The sequence below is a fragment of the Hyla sarda genome, chromosome 9 (assembly GCF_029499605.1).
Source record: "Hyla sarda isolate aHylSar1 chromosome 9, aHylSar1.hap1, whole genome shotgun sequence".
Classification (NCBI taxonomy): Eukaryota; Metazoa; Chordata; class Amphibia; order Anura; family Hylidae; genus Hyla; species Hyla sarda.
Genome location: NC_079197.1, coordinates 71523303 through 71532191, shown reverse-complemented (window position 1 = coordinate 71532191; position 8889 = coordinate 71523303).

Genomic DNA, 8889 nt, shown 5'->3' with positions numbered 1-8889 from the left:
GATAGGGGACCGCATACGGCACCATGCGGTTGCCCCACCCCCAACTCTCCGCCCCCTTTCCCCTGCCGTATACGGTTCAAAACTTAGGGAAAACGTGGTGTGCATGTAGCCTTATAGGCCCCTATGGGAGCTATAACATTGCAAAAAAAAAGTGAATAAAAGATCATTTAACCCTAATAAACGTTTGAATCACCATTTAAAAAAACAGTGTAAAAAAAATAAACATATGTGGTATCGCCGCATGCAGAAATGTCCGAATTATAAAAATATATTGTTAATTAAACCGCACGGTCAATGGCGTACGCGCAAAGAAATTGCAAAGTCCAAGATAGCGTATTTTTGGTCACTTTTTCTATCATGAAAAAATGTATTAAAAGCGATTAAAAAGTCCGATCAATACAAAAATGATACCACTAAAAACTTCAGGTCACGGCGCAAAAATACCACCTCATATGCGGAAAAATAAAAAAGTTATAGGGGTCAGAAGATGACTATTTTAAACGTATAAATTTTCCTGCATTTAGTTATGATTTTTTTCAGAAGTACGACAAAATCAAACCTATAAAAGTAGGGTATCATTTTATTATGATGGGGTCTACATACCCCTGCACTATATGATCTCCTCATACTGATGCTACCTCCAGGCTCTGTCATAGTACAGCTTTGCGACAGTGATTCGAAAAGCGATGCCGGTAATCTGCATGCTATTCTGAATAACAGTATTATTTCACTACCCCAGCACACTCCATATGCGTGTTAGAACACAGCAAAGTGTTCTACACCCCCTATTTAGACTCTCTGTAGGCCAGAAATAGCCATTTTTAATATAGATTCGCCGCAAATAAACTTGGATCGAAACAAATTTTTTAAAACAATTCGGTGAATCGGCCAAATCGAATTTCTCAAAAACTTTGCTCATCTCTACTTGACACCTGCCCGCACAACTCCTGTCTGCGCCGCACAACTACAACTCCCAGCATGTCCTTACTTAAGGGTATACTGGGAGTTGTAGTCGTGCGGCCCAGGCGGCAGGAGATGTGCGAGCGGGTGGCAAGCTTCGGTGGCTTTCTTGTCACCTGCCTGCACATCTCCCTCTAGCCCGCTGTCGCATGACTGCAACCCCCAGCATGCCCATACAGTGAGGACATGCGGTGAGTTCTAGTGGCCCAAACACAATTTTTTCCCCCTGGGAGAGTCAGGGATCACAGATAAAGGGTGTTTTTGTGTGAAATAGAGTTGTAGTTGGGCTGCACGGTCAGAAGATGTGTGGGTGGGTGGCAATAAAGGCACTTACCTATTTTCCGTTTTTTTCCTTCTCATTTCAGATCTGTGTATCCTGTGAACTACGTCGATGACCAGCTTTTTTTATGTTTAATGTTAATAAAATGGTTAACGAGGGCTTGTGTGGGAGTGTATTTTGGAATAAGTGTTGTGATTTTTTTAATTTATTTACTTTACAGGCTTAGTAGTGGAAGCCGTCTTATAGACAAAGTGGCTCTCAACCTTTTTCGCTACTGTACCCCTAAAGGTTGAAAGTTTGTCCGCGGGTACCCCTCGCATGAAATCTACGCACGAGGAGTACCAGTGGACAAAATAAGTCAAAAGTGCTTAATTTCATAATGGCGTGTGCTTACCTTTCTAATGCAATACTTAATCCCCTTGTGCTATTATTCCCCCTCCCTCTGATCCCCTTTTGCAATAATCAGATAATGGCAAAAGGGAATCAGAGGGAGGGGGGTAAAATGGCACAAGGGGATTAAGATAGAGGAGTGGAGGGGATGATGATTACCTCCTCCATATTGATCCCCTTGTGCCATTACCCCCCCCCCCCCCTCCCAATCCACCTGGGCCAATATATGAGATACATACAACAACACACTCCCTCCCATACTGTGGGGTTACACTTAGTTTAACATGCTTACCAGGCCTGTGTTTACCCCATTCAGCGGGAGTCAGAGGGCTGCACTGTCGGGTGACATCCTTCTGTGCTGTGCCGGCACCTCCGTACAACGTCAGGGATGTCACACATCAGGCCCGGCAGCCACTGCAGCTCACATAAAGTGGTCGCGGCCGCAGTACACTTTAGTGAGCTGCCGCGACAACTGCAGCATCCGTTCCCAGCTCTGCACTGACAAATACTGTCCAATGCATGCCCGGCATTTGTCATCGAATTCCGTACCCCCGTGCAACCCGTGGCATACCCCTGGTTAAGAACCCCTGCATTACTAAGCTGGGGCATAGTGTTAGCCACAAAAACAGCTAGTGCTTTCCCAGCATGTCCCTACTGTAAGTGCATGCTGGGAGTTGTAGTAGTGGGGCAGAGCAGGGAACAAGGAAGCCAGGGAAGTGGGCGGCACTGTGCTCCTCTCCCTTGGTTTTCCAGCAGGGAAAATGAAGTTACAGTACCGTAACTTCATATTTCCCTCTGGCAGCTGTGATTGGCCAGAGGGTCTGAACCAATCACAGGTCTGCCTGGGAAATATGAAATTACATTGCTGTAATTTTATATTCCTGCCACCTGCCCGTATCTACCACCCACCTGCAAGCTGTTGTAACTATAACTCCCAGCATGTCCTTTTTAAAAACTTGCTGTCAACGGCAAGTTTGTAAGCCAGGTCTGATCTGGCTTACACTTGCGACTTTTTGAAGGGATTTGCGACTTTTGTGCAACTTTCACACTTGATAAATTCCCTACCACTGCAAAGTAAAACTGAAAATTGCTAAGGTAGGGTTGATTTTTTTTTTTTTTGCTTACCCACCAAAAATTGCTTAGGTGCACGTTCAACTTTTTGTGCAACTTCTGTAAGCAAAAAAAAAAAAAGCTCTAAATCCTTTGATAAATGTCCCTCTATATAGCATCCGATAGTCTGCCTGACTGTCCCATCAGTGCTGTTGTTAAAAGTAAGTTTTGCAGTTATGATGGGTGAAACTGTACCCCAATATGTGGCTCTCCAGCTGTTAGCAAAAATTGGAAGGTATGGAATTGTAGTTTTGGGAGAGCAAAGAGGGACAAGCCACGCCCCTGACCACTCATGCCATGCCCCTAGCCATCCCCTCAGCCGCGCCCTGCACCTGCAGAATGGTAATACCTCTTTTCCTGGGAACTCTGCCATAGGGACCATGTTTACTTTGCTTTTGGAAGCACCATTAGTCCCAGAGGAAAACTGCTCCAATCAAGACTTTACCTTAAAAGGGGAATTCCAGGATTTTTTTTATTTGACTATGCTACAGGGGCTGTAAAGTTGGTGTAGTTCATATTATAGTGTCTGTACCTGTATGTGACAGTTTTCTCACAATTCTTCTGTGATTTTCACCCCAATATTTATTTTTAACAGCATACAAAATGACTGTTGTCTTAGATTTTTCCCAGGTTGCAATGCGGCCAAGACCTGACTCACTAGTTAGCTGATGACAGGGAGTCTGTCTGCTTCAATGGGCGGAGGGATCGCTTGGTGGGAGAGAGATCAATCTGCAACTAATGCAACAGCAGTAGACACCGTGATTGAAAACCACAGGTCTTTTGAATGAATGCAGCTCATTTATGTTTCGATGGGTGGGGTGGCTGATGTGTGGGAGGGAAGAAAATGAAATTGTGGGATTTGTAGGCAAAAAAAGGAAAAGTGAAATAGGAAATACCAGTTCACAAAAAGCTAGCCACAGTGTTATGGTAATCTCACAACATAGCCATTTAGCCCCAAGACAAGCGCAGATCCTTCCTAAGCATGTCCATTACTGTCTGCCAGGTACGTACTAAAATCACCATATGGTGGAGAACCCCTTTAAGACGCATTTCACTTTTATTACTGTCTTATGATAAGAACATAAGCATAATGATGTTTTTCAGTTGCTGAAAAATTTAATTGACCTTGTATCAAAAGTACACATAAAAATGAAAGCTTGTTTCTAATCTGTTCAAGGTTTTGATCAAACATTGGATGGGACCAGACAGGTTTGTAGAAGAGCAGTATTAGCTCTTGATAATGTCATTTAGATGGCTGAGGGATTCAGACAAAGTAAGAGACCTTATTGTGTTTTGCTGGTTGATGCTATCTACCTCAAACTGCTAAAAAGTTAATTCATACAAGTGAAGGATATTATCACTAGTTAACAATAAAATCATGATAAATATTGATTCTCTTTTGAAGTGGAATGTGGAATCAGGTTTGTGCTTCCTGAGCAAAGGTAACATTAAACAGTAACCAGCACCCTGGAGGTATGACATCTAGAACAGCCACATGTGGCAGCTCCTGCTTCAAGACCTAAAAGCTGGGATGTTCATACAGCATGTCACAAAGGTCTGCAAACCTTTTGACCCTTGAACAAGATTGCATGAGTCTGGAAGTGGTTAAAAAGACACTATGAAATGAAGCCTGGCCAAGAAATGCATTAAACCTCATGTGACCTACTTGTCAGCACAGGCGAACCAAGAATGATACCAAAAAACTGCCACGGTAAACCTCACTACATCAGCACAACTAGCCGTCACAAGCTGCCTCAAATTACTACCAAAACATCCCCATGCAAGTGGACAACTTACAAACTCAGATGTCATTCCTTAAAAACAAGCACCAGGGGCCTGATCAACACCCACTCTTCCCACCTCCTGGTCTATTAAGCAGTACAGACCTAGAGGGGCCCTTAGGTATCCAAGTAAGTGGCAGTCCCATCACTCTAGTCCCGTCTGCAATGAACTTAGCTGATGCAGCTGCTTGGTAAAGCTTAAAGGGGTACTCCACCCTAGACATCTTATCCCCTGTCCAAAGGATAGGGGATAAGATGTCTGATCACAGGGGACCCCTGCAATCTCTCCTGCTAAGTTTGCTCCTTGCATAATGACATGCTACAGGGGCCGTCATGCCCCCTCCCATAGACTTGCATTGAGGAGGTGGTGCGTGACATCACAAGGGGGCGAAGCCGTGATGTCACAATACACCGGCCCCTGTATGGCGAGTCATCATGCACGGAGTAAACTTAGCTGCGGGGTGCGGGGTCCCAGCAGTGGGACCCCAGTGATCAGACTTCTCATTCCCTATCCTTTGGATAGGGCTAAGATGTCTAGGGTGGAATACCCCTTTAAGTACACAGGCATATTGCCTGTAGAGTGCATTTTGAGCTCTTATGCTGTTTACTTTACTCAGGAGGCATAAGTCGCACTTCTTTAGCTGATTCCAACTGAAGATTGAAAAGTGTTGGTCTTCCTCCAGAATCTAATTCTATATGGGAAAATCCACACAGAAAAGGAGCTCCCCTCCCCCCCCCCCAACTTCCTCCCTTGAGCACCCTAGATGAGCACCTACCCAATCTCTTGGCCCTAGTTGTCAGCCTAATGGGAATTGCATAATGTGGTTTGCACTTACCCCAGCATGTTGTGCAGCCCATACACAGCAATAGAAAAAAGTATGTAAAAGACGTACAATCCTTCTGCCGCCTTACTGCCCAGGTATAGTGGATGAATAGTGAACAAGCTTCAGAGAAGAAAACGATTTTTAAGGCGCTGAACGGACCAGCACAAGAAAAGGTAACAAAAGTAGTTTATAGACCATCATGCAACGTATATCACAGCACAAACACTGTTTCCTCAGGCATAACAGGTGGTGAAATGGTCATGGTGAACATTCCACCACCTTTTATGCCTGAGGAAGCAGTGTTTGTGCTGTGAAACATGTTGCATGATGGTCTATTAGCTTGACACCAAAAGAAAGATCCCTGAAGGTTCCAGTGCATTAAATCAAAACAACATTTAAGGGGTGAACCCCTGGCAGGGAAAACCCTTACTAGAAACCCCCCATAAAATAACAATGTTTATTGCATTCTGTTTAAAATTTGTACCCTCCAAAAACCATGTTAAAATTTTCAGCGGTATGTAAGTGGTTAATCTGGGAGAGTAATTTGGCTTCTCCTCTCTGGGGATAATGTTCTGCCTTATTCACACAATGTTCTTGAGTGCTCCTGGCTACACACTGGATATGACAGCACTGTATTCCTTCTAATATATAACACTATGCCGCTGGGTTAAAACATGAACTGATAGCCTCCCCGACGTTTTGCTTTGTCACGGGCTGTGAGGCTACTTCTTATTGTCGTCATTTCCTGCTCCACACTATACCAATCATAGTCGTCCACATTATATTTCCGCTGTCTCACGTGAAGTACTGTGCCAATGAAAGCATTATCTGTCTGTGACGTAGCTGAATGTGTTCACATCTCTTGCGTGCATACAGCCCCGCATCTCTAGCCGCGCATGTCACCGGACTTGATGCGTGTCGCTATTTCAAGTGGTAAGTGTCTTTTGACTTAGTAAATTTTCAGGTTCGATGCCGCATCTCTGCGATACATATATCATAGGATACAACGTGCATCACCGGCACTGGCAAGAGATGCATATACAGTGGTCCCTCAACATTTCTGGGTGCTTTTTGACGTATGTTTGAGGTCATTGTCCTGCTGGAAGACCCAAGATCTCGGACGCAAACCCAGCTTTCTGACACTGGGCTGTATAGTGTGACCCAAAATCCATTGTTAATCCTCAGATTTCATGATGCCTTGCACACATTCAGGGCAACCAGTGCCAGAGGCAGCAAAACAACACCAAAACATCATTGAACCTCCACCATATTTCACTGTAGGTACTGTGTTCTTTTCTTTGTAGGCATCATTCAGTTTTTTTGAAAATTATGTAGAATGATGTGCTTTACCAAAAAGCTCTATCTTGGTTTCCTCTGTCCACAAGATGTTTTACCAGAAGGATTTTGGCTTACTCAAGTAATTTTTGGCAAAAATGTAGTCTTGCTTTTTTATGTCTCTGTGTCAGCAGTGGGCTCCTCCTGGGTCTCCTGCCATAGCGTTATATTTCATTTAAATGTCGACGGATAGTTCACGCTGGCACTGATGCTCCCTGAGCCTGCAGGACATCTTGAATATCTTTGGAACTTGTTTGGGGCTGCTTATCCACCATCCGGACTATCATGCATTGACACCTTTCATCAACTTTTCTCTTCCGTTTTCCCCCAGGGATATTAGCTACAATGCCAATACACCAGTGGTCTCCAAAATAAGGACATCTAACTGTTACAAAACTCCCAGCATACCCTGAGAGCCAATAGCTGCCTGGACATGCTGGGAGTTGTAGTTTTACAACAGCTGGATAAACTCAATTTGGAGACCACTGTAACACACTAACCTCTAAATGTTTCATGTAGCCATTCTCTTTAAAATATATTTTACTTTGATCTTGGGACAGCAGTGAAAAGGGGGGGGGGGGAGGGGTCTGAAGCCGGGAGAAGAGCAGCTGAAGTGTTGAGGACGACGGGAGGAATGGCACCAGCAGCTTAGTGGCTTTGATAACCTTTGACCTCTTCTGCCTCTTCCCCTCCTCTCTGCCCAGACATGAAGCTCGTACAGTACAGAAGAAGACTGAAGGTGCACAGCTAGGTGAAGCTGGGTTCACTCCACATTTTTGCTATACAGTTCCGTATAGGTTTTCAATTTGAAAACCGTACGGAACCGTATTGAAAACGGTATGCATTGACTCCATTGAAAACCGTATGACGAAAGATGCATCGGGTTGTGTCCATTTTGCATCCTGTATGGTTTTGTCTGTTTTTTTCCCATACCCAAATAGCCCACCGCGGTTTTTGGTCCAGGCTAAAAACCGTATTGAAACGTATAAGTTTTTTTAAAAACATGGGAGTCAATGGGAACCGTACAGAACTGTATGTGCGTACAGTTATATCCGGTTTTCACCACACAGTTTTTTACTTTGATTGAAATTCCAAGAAAAAAACTGTGCAAACAAGTGAAACTTTATTCATAATGGAATGAAAAGTTAAAAACGTATACTTTTTTCTTTAAAAAACTGATGAAAAACCATATACGGTTTGAAAATGTCAAGTTGCATCAGTTTAACTAACGCTGCATGCCTCCAGTCTGTTCACTACACCAAGCCTGTGACTACAGCTGCACAGTGAGTGACAGGGATGGACCCCACTAACACCACCACTGATTCTCACTAGAGAGGAGCGAACTTTTGAAAAATTTGAGTCGGCCGATTCGCTAAATTTTCAGAAAAGGTTAGTTTCGATCCAAATTTTTTCGTGGCAAATCTATATTAAAAAAGGCTATTTCTAGCCTACAAACAACCTCAATTGGGGTATAGAACACTTTGCTGTGTTCTAAAAATGCATATGGAGTGTGCTGGGGTAGTGAAATAATACTGTTCAGAATAACATGCAGATTACCGGCATTACTTTTACAATCACTGCCGCACAGCAGCACAATGACGGAGCCTGGTGGTGGCATCAGTGTGAGGAGACCATATAGTGGCTGAATGGCACAGCGTGGAGGTGTTGGCAGCATCAGACGACCATATAGTGGCTGAATGACACAGCTTGGATGAGGCTGAAGCATGAGGACACCATATAGTGGCTGAATGGCAGTGTGTGGAGGTGTTGGCAGCATGAGGACACCATATAGTGGCTGAATGACACAGGGTGGAGGTGTTGGCAGCATGAGGACACCATATAGTGGCTGAATGACACAGCGTGGAGGTGTTGGCAGCATCAGACGACCATATAGTGGCTGAATGACACAGCTTGGATGAGGCTGAAGCATAAGGACACCATATAGTGGCTGAATGGCAGTGTGTGGAGGTGTTGGCAGCATGAGGACACCATATAGTGGCTGAATGACACAGTGTGGAGGTGTTGGCAGCATGAGTAGGCACTAGGTCTTCACAATCCCTGAGATTAAAAGATGAATGTAGAAATTTAAACCGAAGATTTTGCATAGCGGGTGCTACCTATGACAAAATACCCAGCGTGTGGGTACAAAGGACCAAATCCAACAAGCCCCCACAGGGCTCATGTGGCCGTGAGATGTAGGCACTAATTG